Raw genomic sequence first — 16,148 nt, forward strand, 5'->3', positions numbered from 1 at the left:
ATAAATAGTAAATTGGCGTTCCTTTTTGCAATACTCTGAAATTATTTTTTCTCCAGAATCAATTAAAGCTTCAAATTATTTCATTAGTCTCTTTTACCTATTCAAACTACAACTCTATTCATGTAAAATCATCTGAAATAGAAGAAATTATATTAAAAATATTTTTTAATGTGTTCAGCAAATGCATGAATCAATTAAATTCAAAAAATTAATTATTAAGTAAATAATACGAGAAATGAACATTTGTAACGATAAAAAGTAAAACGATATTTCATAATTAGTGTTGGTAACGTTCTACTGAAAGTTGTAATTACAGTACTTTCATATTATAGCCGATTACTCACGCAGACAAATTTTGATAATTTTTTGAGTTCAAATCGTCAAAATCTATCATTGAAAATATTTCTATTTCATAAATGCTCATCGAATGAGTTTTATAAAACGTGTGACTTTCTCAAATTGAGAATATTACCGAGATTTGTCTATTTCTAGTAAATAATTGTAAATTATAGTCAGATTTTCAATGTATGTTTTTTTGTTCATATTATTACGATTTTTGCTAATAAGGACCATTTCGTGAAAAAGCCTTTTATTTATATTCAACGAAAGTCATTTTTTGTGGAGGAAAAATCTGTTTTCTATCGACTTTTTTTTGGATATTAGTTACCTTCCATAATCTGAAAAATATAAAAATTATAATTATATTATAATATAATATTATAATTATACGTACTTGGCTACCCATCTTGAAGAAAACTTAGGATAGTGGCGAAATGGCAACAAACTGATATCGGAGAGTACATTGTATTACATCGAATGTTTCAGTTGTCAATCAACACCATTGACATAATTTCATATTTCAAAACTTCTTTGACATCTGTCGAAGAAGTAAAGAAATAAGCTATCAAAAAAGGGATAACTGCGAATATATTCGAATTTTTTATCCATTTCTGAAGACGGAGGCATATTTTGGCATCTGACACGTAAAGGATAAGTATTATTTCTTAATAATTTTTTTGATAGGCAAAATTGTTAAATACGACAAGTTACTGATAAATAGAAGATTTTTCTTTGTGAAAAATACTTTAATTTTCACGCAGTTACTTATCGGGGTAAACTAAAAAGTTTGCCCTTCTACACTTGTATAAAGTTCTCCATTATAATTTTTATATTTTTCAGATTGTGGAAGGTAACAAATACCCATATTCAGAAAAAATATCCCCAAAAGGCTTTTTCACGAAATGGTCCTTATTAGCAAAAATCCTAATAATATGAACAAAAAAACATACATTGAAAGTCTGATTATAATTTACAATTACTTACTAGACATAGATAAATCTCTGTAATATTCTCAATTTGAAATAGTCAGACGTTGTATAAAATTCATTCAATGATCATTTATGAAATAGAAATCTCTTCAATGATAATGTCATTACAGTAAGCTTTGAATATGACATTACTAATATCAGATATCCGAAAATTATGACATTAACATCAATGCGCCAATTTTGTAAAATGTTTTCATCAATATTCAATGGTAAAACTCAGATTACTTGTAAGTATTGCCCATTTTTTTAGTTCTTTTCTATTGTATTTCATTTTAGCGTCCTGACGAAGTCTCTATTCAGAAACGAAAGCTCGGCGATTTGTGAAATAGGGTAAGTTTGTCTTTTGAACCTGTTTGATTGAGTCCCGTTAGTTCCTATAAATTGATTGATGCAAATAGTTTTCCTTTATTTTTTTCAATGTTTTAATATTAACAGTTCTTCACGAAAAGGATTTGAAGCCTTAACAACTTCTAATTATTATATGCGAGCGCTTTCGATAGCATGGTTCTACTCAAACTGAACGTTTTATCTTCTTCTTTATTCTTTTATACGCCTTAATTCAGGTATTGTCCTCTCCTTTCATCCGGATGTCTATATAAATTTGTCTCTACCTGGGTTACATCAGGTAATATCCTTTGTGTGGGGGTTTCTCTAGGTTCATTGTTTATAGGAATGTGTATTGTTTAGTGGAGTATATTGAATGTTAGGGCTTGTTGTGTTTTGATTTGTATTTGTTCCTAGATAAGTGAATTATGACTTGAATTTATGGATGTTCAAATTTTCCCGGATGTTCAAATTTTCCCAGATGTTCATATGGGTTCTTTTATTGACTTGTTTTATGAGTTTGATTTTTTCTGGTGGGGGAAAGTTATGTTTGTTTTCTATGGCGCGTGTTCCGTGGTTTGATTTGTTATTGGGTTTATGTATGCTTTTTTCTGCTCGTCGTAACTTTGGATCAGTTTTTTCTTGGTTTGGCCGATATAGAATTTGTTACAGTCCAAGCATTGTATGCTGTACACACCGTTTAGGTTTTTGCCTTCTTCTTTTTCATAGCTGTTTATTTTTTGTGCTATTTTCGTGTTCAGCTTGTAAGTGATGTTGATGTTCAAGGGTTTGAAGATATTTGTTAATTTTTGTGTAATGTTCATGTGTAATGTTTCAATTAAGTATAAAGAAATGGGTATGGTCTAAATATACAATTGGGAGGTACTAGTCTTAGGTGAATCTTCAACAAGAAAGTTATAAGGTGTAATTCAGGCACTTCTTATATGAGTTATTCTTCATATTCTTGTTTTGTTTAACTCTATCTTGATTTTACAATTCTTCTTCTACAATTTTCCAGAAACCATTTGATCGATATTGTATATTTATAGTAAATAATGAAATAATTGAAAAAATATTTTGAAAAATGATAAGAATGATGTAGATAATGTACTAAAAATTAAAAAATAATTCATCACACCACTCCCCTCAGCAATATACGGTATTGATCAAATAAAAATAATAATAAATTGTTCGGCGTAGCGTGACCTGAGTTAACAAGTAAATACTACGCCTAACGATTTTATTGTTTTATCTGATCAAAACCGTAGATTGTTGAGGAGAGTGGTGTGATGATTGCTACCTAGGACCTTCCGAATTATATGTTAGTTTTTAGTACATTATCTAAATCATTATTATCTTTTCCTCAATAAAGTCGTTAAGTATAAAACATTTTTTTACAGATTTCATTTTCAAGTTTTTAGTTTCTAATTTTGTTACTCAATTCTTTTCATTCTGTTTACTTCATTCACTGCCTCAGTATTACAAGGTAATATGTAATCCGTCATTTCGTAGTTGCGGCCATCTAGAATTTACGTCTTTTTCATAGTGTACCTACTACTATCCTAGTACTTAAGCCTTGTCATTTGATACCCATATTGAGGTAGTTGTGAAAAAATATGTAATCCGTCATTTTGTAGCTGCGGCTATTTTGGATTTACAATGATACATAATTCATTAAATTGTATTGACATCAAAACTAAATATGTGTTCCAAATTTCAAATCCATCTGTCGGCAGGAAGAGGGTCAAACTTTAATTACTAAATTTGACCCAACCAAATAAACAGGGCAAGTTAAATAAAACCTTTTAAAAATGTACTGACTGGTAGCCAAATTCGAATGCTTTGTTAGAAATGATCAGTTGATGGTCCTTGGTGATTTCAGTTTTTTTTAAATTCCTTATATGATCAGAAAATGTTTATTTAATTAAATTAAACTAAAATCTAGTGTACTGTACCGGACAGATACGGCCCTAACTCAAAGTTGTCTCTCACATGTTGTCTTCGCCTCCATTGTGTTTGAAGTTGCTGACGCTCTAAGAAGATGTTCTACTCGAGAAAACATTTCAAATATGAGCTGGGGCCGTGGGAGAGCGTTAAAAAAAATCACTTGGTCTTAAAAATTTACGTTTTTCTGAGTTCCTCTGAAGATTTTTAGTTATGGGTCTCAGTGATTTTTGAAACGTTCACCCGTTTCGAAAATATTCGAGTTTCATCAGGGTGAATCTCCAGGAAATCCATCGATCGATTGTGGGAATACCATAATTAGAAAGAATCTGAAAATTTGACAATATACTGAAGTCAATGGGGGCAACTCGTCTGAAATATTCTCAAAATGGCGTCACATTCGGTTATACCGGATGATCTATTTAAAATAACTTCGTTATTTTAAATAGATCATCCTATATTATTATTACATTTTTGGATTCTTCATCAGAATATGAATACTTTTCGTGCATAATGCCCTATATCTAAGTCTAACCGTTTTTGACATATTCAGGTTTTTATGTCAAAAATAATGTTCGTAGGCCCTACAATAATTATCAATTTTTTCTATAAGGAAACCTTTATTATTATGTTTTGGTCGGGTTTCTTGTGGAGGGGAACCAAATCTAATATACTTTATATGGAATTTCGATAATTAATAATACAGGGTGGTCAAAAAAAATATAAATGAAATTTAATAAACCGTCTAAAGGGACTTTCTTCAAATGGAAACCCACATTTTTATGATTACATTATCTGTATCTGTAGAGCAGGGAGGGTGAGTGTAAGCCCACAGCACTTAGGCCACATGTGACCCATTGTACATCCTCCCAAGGGGTTGTCCTCCTAGGTCATCGTCCATCCTGTCCTTTCCAGGAAGGTGGACAGCTCGCTGTGAGACATCTCCTTTATATCGGCAGGTGTAGGCTAAGACTCGCCGAACACACTCTCTTATTGACGATAACTCCAGGCACTCGCACAGGACATGCCTGACAGTCTCATCATCCTGTTCACACATCCACTAGCCCCATATTATGGAAGTGTTTCCTTAGTTGACAGTGGCCAGTCAGTGGCCTTAAAGAGATGTGATTCCCTCCCATCTCTTTAAGGATTGAGCATGGGTGTAACATTTAACTACTTTCGCAATTGTCGAAGTCATCAGGCCGTAGGTGCCACTGGGTCCTAAATTTCTTAGTCCAGCCGCTTCCTTGGATAAAGAGTCGGCAATGCGATTACCTTTACTCCTATCGTGCCCTTTAACCCACCTCAGGATAATGTTATTATCTACCGAGGCTTTGGCTAAATTTTGGTGACACTCTAGTACCAGCCCTGAGGTTATACGTTGTCTGTTCAAGGCTAATAGGGTTTGTCTGCTGTCAGTGCAGATTGTTATGTTTTTGCCAGAAATTCCTTTCCTGGTTATTTCTTTTGTGGCGATTGAGATACCAGCCTGTTCTGTTTGGACCACGCTGGTATTTCTTCCCATTCCCCATTTAATTCTTAGGCTTAGTGATCTGGAGTACACTCCACACCCTGAACCTTCTTTGGTTTTTGAGCCGTCAGTATAAATCCGTATTGCATTTGTATCACCTGACTCTATGTTGTGTTTGATTTGTATTTTGTAGGGTTTATTAAACACAAACCTGGGTTCAATTGCATCGTTTTTTGCCTGCAGCAAAGGTTGCGCAGTAAGCGCTTCCCGCCATAGGCCCAGCCTAAATTGACCCATTCTTACTTCGAGGTCTACACCAGCTGTGCGCAATCGTACCGGGATTCCTTGTAGGCAATGTCTATTTTGTTGTGGATAGATACCGTGTACCTTTCCAGTTCGTCATTGTTGCCAGAGCTACGTATAAGTCAGCCAGCGGTGGTCTGACATTGAAATATGGTCCGAGACTTGCCAGTTTTGGATTTTGATTGATATTTGATACATGATTACATTATATCAAGCATTACAAATAAGGGTAACTTTGTATAAATATATCTATTCTGAAAATTAGCAGTTTTTGAAATATTTGCAATTTAATATTATTCTATTGATAGAATACTTACTATACGGTTTTTAAATTCTGTTCAAATCACACAAAAGAAGATCATTTAAATTTATTTATTATTTACGGAGACTGTGATAAAGTTATTTCAAGGACGCGTTTCCCGATATGCGATCCGATTTCCGGAAAAAAGAAACCATCACCAAATACTGTCAAGAAAATTATACAAAATTTCAAGAATTTTAGATCCGTACGAGTAAGAGTACAGAAAAATGAACCAGTAGTTAACAATGAAAATATTGAAATTGCAATTTTGGGATATTCTGCGGCATACCCACAAATATCTACCAGACAAGTAGCATTAGAATAGATAGGGAATATTTCAGGCATCAAAAATAAGAATTTTGCGAAACCCGAGTTTCATCCATGTGTCTTTTCCAAAGTTCAACATCTTGAAGATACCGACTTTTCAGAAAGAGTTGAATTCTGTGAATTACTTTTATCTCAAGAAAATGTTTTTTTGGATATCATCTGGACGGATGAAGCGAAGTTTTGCGAAAAATAGGATTTTTATTCGACGAAATTGCCATTATTGGAGCGACACAAATGTACATTCATTTAAGGAACTGAATTTTCAAGAGTCCTGGCAATTTAATGTTTATTCTTCTTCTTTTTCCATTAATGGCTTCAGTTTTTAATGTTTATTGTGTCATATGAAATGACACCGTCGTGGCCTTAGAACTTATGAAGACAATTTAAATGATAGGTGAAGATAGTTTTTAATTTTTCTAAAACTCGTTTAATAATTTTTTGGTGAGCGTTATCGTAACAGCTTACACAATTTTGAAATTGACCAACTAGAAAATTTGCCGCTGGCTGATCATAGAAATGAATTCTACCAACACGGTGAGGCGCCTCCACATAATGACCATGTAGTCAATAATCAGCTGCAAACTAACTAATTTTTTTTTTGATCATTTTTGTGCACATTGCCTCTTATTCAGGGCTATTCAAATTCGTTTCTGTACATGGGGATCTTGTAAACGATAAGAGATAGAGTGTCGGTTAAATTGTGGCAAAGTTGCGTATTTTAAAGACCTGTTCAATGATATAAAGGAATCGAATATAGCTCTTTTGTTTCTGGAGTTATACAGAAAAAACCAAAACATCCCAAATTATTTTTTTGCCTATATCTTCTTTATTCGCAGACATATTGAAAATCTGTCCATATTTTGCCATTGGCACTTGATGTGGGCTATCAGAATATGCCTATGAATCTTTTATACAGGGTGTCATTTGACTTGGGCTACCCCCATCTTTGAATTTTTGAATACGGACCTGTATTTTTTGTTGTACTTTTTGTATCGTCGACGTTCACTTCATACTGAGAAATTAAATTCAATTTTATATTTCGGGATATTTCGGTAATATTTGGTTCTGGAAATTGGTTGACTGAGTTGAATAAAAACACAATAGCAAGTTTCACGTCTCTCCATGTACCGTAAAGTTTTTCGAGGGTTTTTTTTTAATTTTTAGGTACCTATTCATATTTTTTCCATTGCTATGAGCGTTTTCTACAATGAACTTCGAATAAGAAAACATTTTATGATTGATTATCTGAAACATATCCACATCAAAAACATATTAAATGTCTTTTTATGAGCAGAAAAAGAAATGATAGCAATAATAACATCCGAAATGAACACTATAAGCCATTATCATAGAGAGAGAATTGTAATGAAAATTGAGATGAAGTAATTTATATACACAAAAAAAATAATGGCGCAATAAATGTTCGAATTGGAGTTTTTTCATATTATTTATTGCCCTTAACACATTTATTTGCTGCATTGTTGCGAAATCATTCAAAATCCTCAATCTGGAGTCTTCCACATTTTCTATTTCTCTGCCAGCGTAAATCCTATTTTTTAATGTCCCCCATAGAGATGTGATTCCATCCCATCTCTTTAAGGATTGAGCATGGGTGTAACATTTAACTACTTTCGCAATTGTCGAAGTCATCAGGCCGTAGGTGCCACTGGGTCCTAAATTTCTTAGTCCAGCCGCTTCCTTGGATAAAGAGTCGGCAATGCGATTACCTTTACTCCTATCGTGCCCTTTAACCCACCTCAGGATAATGTTATTATCTACCGAGGCTTTGGCTAAATTTTGGTGACACTCTAGTACCAGCCCTGAGGTTATACGTTGTCTGTTCAAGGCTAATAGGGTTTGTCTGCTGTCAGTGCAGATTGTTATGTTTTTGCCAGAAATTCCTTTCCTGGTTATTTCTTTTGTGGCGATTGAGATACCAGCCTGTTCTGTTTGGACCACGCTGGTATTTCTTCCCATTCCCCATTTAATTCTTAGGCTTAGTGATCTGGAGTACACTCCACACCCTGAACCTTCTTTGGTTTTTGAGCCGTCAGTATAAATCCGTATTGCATTTGTATCACCTGACTCTATGTTGTGTTTGATTTGTATTTTGTAGGGTTTATTAAACACAAACCTGGGTTCAATTGCATCGTTTTTTGCCTGCAGCAAAGGTTGCGCAGTAAGCGCTTCCCGCCATAGGCCCAGCCTAAATTGACCCATTCTTACTTCGAGGTCTACACCAGCTGTGCGCAATCGTACCGGGATTCCTTGTAGGCAATGTCTATTTTGTTGTGGATAGATACCGTGTACCTTTCCAGTTCGTCATTGTTGCCAGAGCTACGTATAAGTCAGCCAGCGGTGGTCTGACATTGAAATATGGTCCGAGACTTGCCAGTTTTGGATTTTGATTGATATTTGATACATGATTACATTATATCAAGCATTACAAATAAGGGTAACTTTGTATAAATATATCTATTCTGAAAATTAGCAGTTTTTGAAATATTTGCAATTTAATATTATTCTATTGATAGAATACTTACTATACGGTTTTTAAATTCTGTTCAAATCACACAAAAGAAGATCATTTAAATTTATTTATTATTTACGGAGACTGTGATAAAGTTATTTCAAGGACGCGTTTCCCGATATGCGATCCGATTTCCGGAAAAAAGAAACCATCACCAAATACTGTCAAGAAAATTATACAAAATTTCAAGAATTTTAGATCCGTACGAGTAAGAGTACAGAAAAATGAACCAGTAGTTAACAATGAAAATATTGAAATTGCAATTTTGGGATATTCTGCGGCATACCCACAAATATCTACCAGACAAGTAGCATTAGAATAGATAGGGAATATTTCAGGCATCAAAAATAAGAATTTTGCGAAACCCGAGTTTCATCCATGTGTCTTTTCCAAAGTTCAACATCTTGAAGATACCGACTTTTCAGAAAGAGTTGAATTCTGTGAATTACTTTTATCTCAAGAAAATGTTTTTTTGGATATCATCTGGACGGATGAAGCGAAGTTTTGCGAAAAATAGGATTTTTATTCGACGAAATTGCCATTATTGGAGCGACACAAATGTACATTCATTTAAGGAACTGAATTTTCAAGAGTCCTGGCAATTTAATGTTTATTCTTCTTCTTTTTCCATTAATGGCTTCAGTTTTTAATGTTTATTGTGTCATATGAAATGACACCGTCGTGGCCTTAGAACTTATGAAGACAATTTAAATGATAGGTGAAGATAGTTTTTAATTTTTCTAAAACTCGTTTAATAATTTTTTGGTGAGCGTTATCGTAACAGCTTACACAATTTTGAAATTGACCAACTAGAAAATTTGCCGCTGGCTGATCATAGAAATGAATTCTACCAACACGGTGAGGCGCCTCCACATAATGACCATGTAGTCAATAATCAGCTGCAAACTAACTAATTTTTTTTTTGATCATTTTTGTGCACATTGCCTCTTATTCAGGGCTATTCAAATTCGTTTCTGTACATGGGGATCTTGTAAACGATAAGAGATAGAGTGTCGGTTAAATTGTGGCAAAGTTGCGTATTTTAAAGACCTGTTCAATGATATAAAGGAATCGAATATAGCTCTTTTGTTTCTGGAGTTATACAGGAAAAACCAAAACATCCCAAATTATTTTTTTGCCTATATCTTCTTTATTCGCAGACATATTGAAAATCTGTCCATATTTTGCCATTGGCACTTGATGTGGGCTATCAGAATATGCCTATGAATCTTTTATACAGGGTGTCATTTGACTTGGGCTACCCCCATCTTTGAATTTTTGAATACGGACCTGTATTTTTTGTTGTACTTTTTGTATCGTCGACGTTCACTTCATACTGAGAAATTAAATTCAATTTTATATTTCGGGATATTTCGGTAATATTTGGTTCTGGAAATTGGTTGACTGAGTTGAATAAAAACACAATAGCAAGTTTCACGTCTCTCCATGTACCGTAAAGTTTTTCGAGGGTTTTTTTTTAATTTTTAGGTACCTATTCATATTTTTTCCATTGCTATGAGCGTTTTCTACAATGAACTTCGAATAAGAAAACATTTTATGATTGATTATCTGAAACATATCCACATCAAAAACATATTAAATGTCTTTTTATGAGCAGAAAAAGAAATGATAGCAATAATAACATCCGAAATGAACACTATAAGCCATTATCATAGAGAGAGAATTGTAATGAAAATTGAGATGAAGTAATTTATATACACAAAAAAAATAATGGCGCAATAAATGTTCGAATTGGAGTTTTTTCATATTATTTATTGCCCTTAACACATTTATTTGCTGCATTGTTGCGAAATCATTCAAAATCCTCAATCTGGAGTCTTCCACATTTTCTATTTCTCTGCCAGCGTAAATCCTATTTTTTAATGTCCCCCATAGAAAATAGTCCAAAATAGTAAGATCTGGTTATCTTGCAAGCCATCTTATTGGCCCATCATTTGTTTCGAAATGGAAGGACTCCACTTCGAACATTTATTGCTCCCTTAATTTTTTTGTGTATATAAATTACTTCATTTCAATTTTCATTACAATTATAGTGTTCGTTTCGGATGTTATTATTGCTACCATTTCTTTTTCTGCTCATAAAAACACATATAATATATTTTTGTTGTAGATATGTTTCAGATAATCATAAAAGATTTTCTTATTCCAAGTTAATTGTAGAAAACGCTCATAGCAATGGAAATATGAAAAAATATGAATAGGTACCTAGAAATGAAAAAAAAACTCTCTAAAAACTCTACGGTACATAGGGAGACGTGAAAGTTGCTATTGTGTTTTTATTTAACTCAGTCAACCAATTTCCAGGGCCGTATTTTGAAGAGAATAATTCACCCAGTTATAATCAAATATTACCGAAACATCCCGAAATATAATATACAATTAAATTTCTCAGTATAAAGTGAACGTCTACGATCCAAAAACTACAACAAAAAATACAGGTCCGTATTTAAAAATTAAAAGATGGGGGTGGCCCAAGTCAGATAACACCCTATATAAAAGATTCATGAACATATTCTGATAGCTCACATCAAGTGCCAATAGCAAAATGTGGACAGATTTTCAATATGAATGCGAATAAAGAAGATATAGGCAAAAAATAATTTAGGATTTTTTAGTTTTTCCTGTATATTTCCAGAACCAAAAGAGCTATATTTGATTTTTCCACATCATTGAATAGATCTCTAAAATACGCAACTTTGCCACACTTTAACCGACAATCTATCTCTTATCGTTTACGAGATCCCCATGTACAGAAACGAATTTGAATAGCCCTGTATATCCAAAATTCTTGAAGTTTTGTATACTCTCCTTAACAGTATTTGGTAAGGTTTCTGTTTTGCCGGATAAGATAAATGTCTCTGCCCCTAAGCATACCCTGAAGCTGCTGGATTCTATCCAGAAAAGAGCCATCTGCCTGATTGGAGGCGCGAACATTACTTGCAACTTTGACAGTCTGGAACATCACAGAAAGGTTAGGGAATTGTCTCTCTTCTACAGATATTCTCACGAGAATTGCTCAAGGGACTTGGCACATTTGATTCCACCAAGAGCCGACTGTGGCTGCTCATCGTTTTGAGATTCAACTCAGTACACCTCGAACTTCACTGTTTGAGAACTCTTTCATTTGGGGAACTGCGTTTATGTGGAATACACTCCCTTGGAACATTTTTTCAAATGGATTTAATATGCAGCGATTTAAATACAATGTGAATCTCTACTTTCGCACAGGCATCGCTCTTAGAGCGCTTTAAGGATTTCACTGTAGTGCGTGTCTTTGGTCCTTAAAAAATACAAAGTCACCCGTATTTTTAATGCTTCTTAATACAGTTGAATCATAAAAATGTGGGGTTTCCATTCGAAAAAAGTCACTTCAGACGGATTATTAAATTTAATTTATATTTTTCTTTTTTGACCACCCTGTATTATTAATTATCGAAATGTCACATAAACACAATGATAACGGTTTTTTATAGGAAAAATTGATAATTATTGTAGGGTCTGCAAAAATTATTTTTGACATAAAAACTTAAATATGTCAAAAACGGTAGAACTTAGATATAGTACATTATGCACTAAAAGTATTCAGATTCTGATGAAGAATCCAAAGATGTATTAATATATAGGATGTTTTATTCAAAATAACGAAGTTGACAGCTACTTCGTGTATAACCGGAAGTGGTGCCATTGTGAGAATATTTTAGCCGAGTTGCTACCATCGACTTCAGTATATTGTTAAATTTTCAGATTTTTCCTAATTATAGTTTTCCCACAATCGATCGATGCAGTTCCTGTAGATTTACCATGTATTGTGACATATTTTTCAAAGTTAAAAAAATGGTCTGCAAGAATGTTCGTATCTTGTTTCATATATTATTTTTATCGCCTTTACAATACAACAAGTAATGAAAAAATAAGTATTTTTCAATTTCTTTTGGAACATTTTACGCTCAGTGAAAGCACTGATGATCCTATCCAACTCCATATTTTTAAAAACCTAAAAAACGGAACTTTTCAAGAGAGAATAAGTTTTCCGTCACTATGATGACAGTGGAGAAGGAAAGGGGTCGAAAATACTGAATTATTTTCTGCTATAGGTAGTAACAAGTTTGATAGAAAGAAATGATTTTAAAAAGGACGAAATTTTGAAACCTAGGACTCATTTTCAACACACTTTTTATTTCCAAATACATAATTTCATTCATGTCATCACACGATACCCTCTAAAAATAATTCTGCATCTCCCTACGAAAGGAAAAATTCAATATTTTAACCCTAGCGCACTCTACAGATTACGCCAAATAGGGGAAAAGAGCCGCACGGCTTTTCTGAACTACAGGTTGCCTGTATTTTCAGTCTTTCAGTTTGCATTGGGACGCCGCGCGCGGTAGATCTCCCAAAATAATATTCAGCGGGAAATATCGAAGTTGTGTGGTGACATAAAAATAATAGGTTCGCGTTTGGAAGCAATTTTTTGAAATTCGGAGACAGGCGGCACTTTGATTGATATGGAAATCGGTTTCGAATCGCCAAACGTGCATTAAATAATTTATGCTGCGATCGCAAAAAGTTCAGATATGGATCTGTGATTACTTTTTGAGCTTTATTTGGTCTGCATCGTTGCCCAAAATGGCTTAAGAAGTTGCGTGTACTGATTATATATTATGTACTCAATCGGGTAAGTATAAGGTGGATATGATGTATGCAATTATCATTCAGTTTCGTGTCTAGCATCTAATTTCGGAATTATGTAGGACTTTTTTGATCTTGCAGTTCCTTTAATCTTTCATTATCTTAGAGCACTGAAAACGTGTACTAACTATCAGAAAACATTTTCTACTTTGTGTTCCAAAATGTTTTATATTTTTCCTCGATATATAAAATTGTACTTTTTTGTTTATATCATGTATCAATCAGTCAAGGAGTTCCCTCCCATTTTTTTAAATGAATGTTTTTGTATAAAAGTGTAAAAGGGCCACAACCTTTCTTTTTGATTAACTTTCATTAAATTCCGTGTTTGATTTCAGAATTTCATTAAATTTCATTTCTCAATTCATTTATTTCAGACGTGAGTTTTACAATTCATGCACATGTCAGAATTTCGGTATTTCAACTTAAGGAAAAGCTCCAAATTGAAAAAGGCACGTTGATACTTTTAATTTTTTTTACTTAATAAATTATTTGAGGACTGAGAATGTTTCTTATTTTTGTAATCGTGATGTAGTCATGAAAATTGTATATGCCATTTTCTGTCAATATTACTTTCAATTTCTTTGAAAACTTGGAAAATCTCATATTTCGGAAATCTATTGGTATTACATTGAACCGTTCACTGCTCTATCTGAAATTTTCTTCAATCTGTGTTATTGAGGGTGTATGGTCTCGTATTCTGAAATATTTTGTAATGTATTTTTATGATATCTGAAGTTTTGGTATATAACAACTGTAAAAATTGTAATAATTCCTAATTCACTGAAAATTAGTTTGCAACTAAGTCTCTAGAAGCCCCATATGTTGATACTGAGTGAAATGAGTGCAAAATAAATTGTGATGCCACTGAAAATGTGGCACATTGTTAATTTATACAGGGTGTCAATTTGAAAATTTCCCACCTTCAATATCTTTCTTCCAGTAAATATGCAGAATCGAAAAAACAGGTCAATTTTATTGTAAAATGGGGCACTTTCAAGGACTATTTTTAACCCTCGTTGTTCAACCCCTTTTAAATGGGAAGGGGGGTCAAGTAGCATATCATTTTGATTGGCGTTCAATTCTGCTTCCGATGGTACCCTGACTTATTATTTTTTGATGAGAGCATTTTTACAAAAATAGCGTTCTAAATTAACATAAGTGATTGTTAGTATGCCTTTACTGAGATGCATGGTTTGACCAGAACTGATGAGAATATTAGGTGGTACCGTTCCAACCCTTTATTAGGTGTAACTTTAGCCATTAGCTTCAATTAATTCACATCAAAAAGTAGTCCAATAGTAAAATGTAGATGATAGTAAAGTCGTGTTTAGTAAATGTTGAATTTTTGAAACCCATCTCAGAAAGTGTGCAGATAGCTAGCCGTCCTTTTTTGTTACTTTTGCTATAAAAAGTTTCTGTTTTCAGTCAAAAAATCGGTTCGCAAATTTGAACGATACATTTTTCAAAACAGAATTGAAATGATTATAATTTATGGAGAAGTTGAAAATTGCGCACGAAGGGCGGCATGTCTCTTGAACGAAAGACATTCAAATTGTAATGTAAGTCACCGGAATGTGCTTGATTTGGTGAATAAGTTTTATGAGACTGGTTCAGTGACAAATGAAAAAGAAATAACCCCAGAGTACTGATTGAAGCAGCTCAAATTGAAGTTTTGGAGACATTTGCTGCAGAGCCCACGAGCTCCTTACGATCAGTATCAAAACAGACGATAATGCCATGCGAGACTGTAAGAAAAGCATTGAAAATGCATACATTTCATTCCTATAAAATGCAGATTCTTTAAGAGCTCCACGAGGATGATTATGGTAGAAGAATAGAGTTTTGTGAAATCATGTCTCATCGAGTCAATTACCATCCTTTCTGGTTAAACATCTGTTTCAGCGATGAGTGTTATTTTTTTCCGAGTGGCAATGTTAATAGATAAAATTGTTGTTATTGGAGTGACGAAAACCCACATATTTTTCGGAAAGTGATACACAACATCCGCAAAAAGTTGATGTTTGGGCTGGTATTCTTGGAAATGCCATTATTGTTCCAATATTTCTGTAAGTAAACTTGACTGGCAATCTTTACCTTGAAATGCTTGAAGAGACTATCGATCCTCTCTTCTTCCGAGCTAGAAACTTAATGGATGCAGAGAGTAATGAACTTTTGCAAGAGGATCTGTTACACTTCTAGCAGGACGGTGCTGCACTTCATTTTTTTCCCGCCCGACAGTGGTTAAACGAGATATTTCCGGAAACATGGATTGGCAGAAGGGGAGCAGTTAAATGACCTCCGAGATCACCGCATTCAAAACCCTTAGATTTCTTTCTTTGGGAGCATCTCAATTCCGTTGTTTATATAACCCAACTTCCGATATTGAAGAACTTAAAAGACGAATTACTGTAGCTTGCCAGCAGTTTTCTGCAGGGATCTGTCCTCGGGCCTTTGCTGTTTTTATTATATATAAATGATCTGGTATATATATCGATTGAAGGCAAATTCACAAGTTTTGCTGATGACACGTCTATACTTTGGCATGGAAGAAGCACTGATGCACTAAAAATTAGGGTAGAGCATGATATAGGCAAAGTTAAACAATGGTGTGATGCCAATTTATTATCTTTCAATATATCAAAGACTAATATAATGTCCTTGAAATGTAACCTGGAACATATAATTTTTGAAGAACACATCATTGATCATAAACTAGAGAAGAAATTTTAAGCCTCAACATAGACAACAAATTAAAATTTGGAACGCATATTAGTATACTATGCAAAAAATTATCCTCAAGTTGTGATGCGATAAGGTCTATCTCTAACTCTTTGGACTATCACTCTGCTAGAAAAGCATACTTTGCACTTTTCAAGTCCCACTTGCGGTGCGGAATTTGTTTCTGGGGGA

General features: G+C 33.7%; 1 protein-coding gene across 2 annotated transcripts in view; it reads left to right on the forward strand.

Moving 5' to 3' along the window:
* Nucleotides 1-692: 692 nt before the first annotated feature.
* The window catches only part of LOC111518159 (arrestin homolog), a 472,237-nt gene continuing 456,781 nt past the window's right edge, over nt 693-16,148 (forward strand). Inside the window, exons 1-2 of one of the 2 annotated variants that reach the window (XM_074172905.1) lie at nt 693-1,555; nt 1,605-1,658. The gene's annotated coding sequence lies outside the window, so the exon portion shown is untranslated. Of the gene's footprint in view, nt 1,556-1,604; nt 1,659-12,922; nt 13,225-16,148 lie in introns of those variants that run through there. The other variant, XM_074172906.1, reaches the window with a different exon arrangement.

Source organism: Leptinotarsa decemlineata, unplaced genomic scaffold (assembly GCF_025532065.1).
Source record: "Leptinotarsa decemlineata unplaced genomic scaffold, Ldec_3_MD MMD2_tig00000199_RagTag_RagTag, whole genome shotgun sequence".
In the NCBI taxonomy this organism is placed as follows: Eukaryota; Metazoa; Arthropoda; class Insecta; order Coleoptera; family Chrysomelidae; genus Leptinotarsa; species Leptinotarsa decemlineata.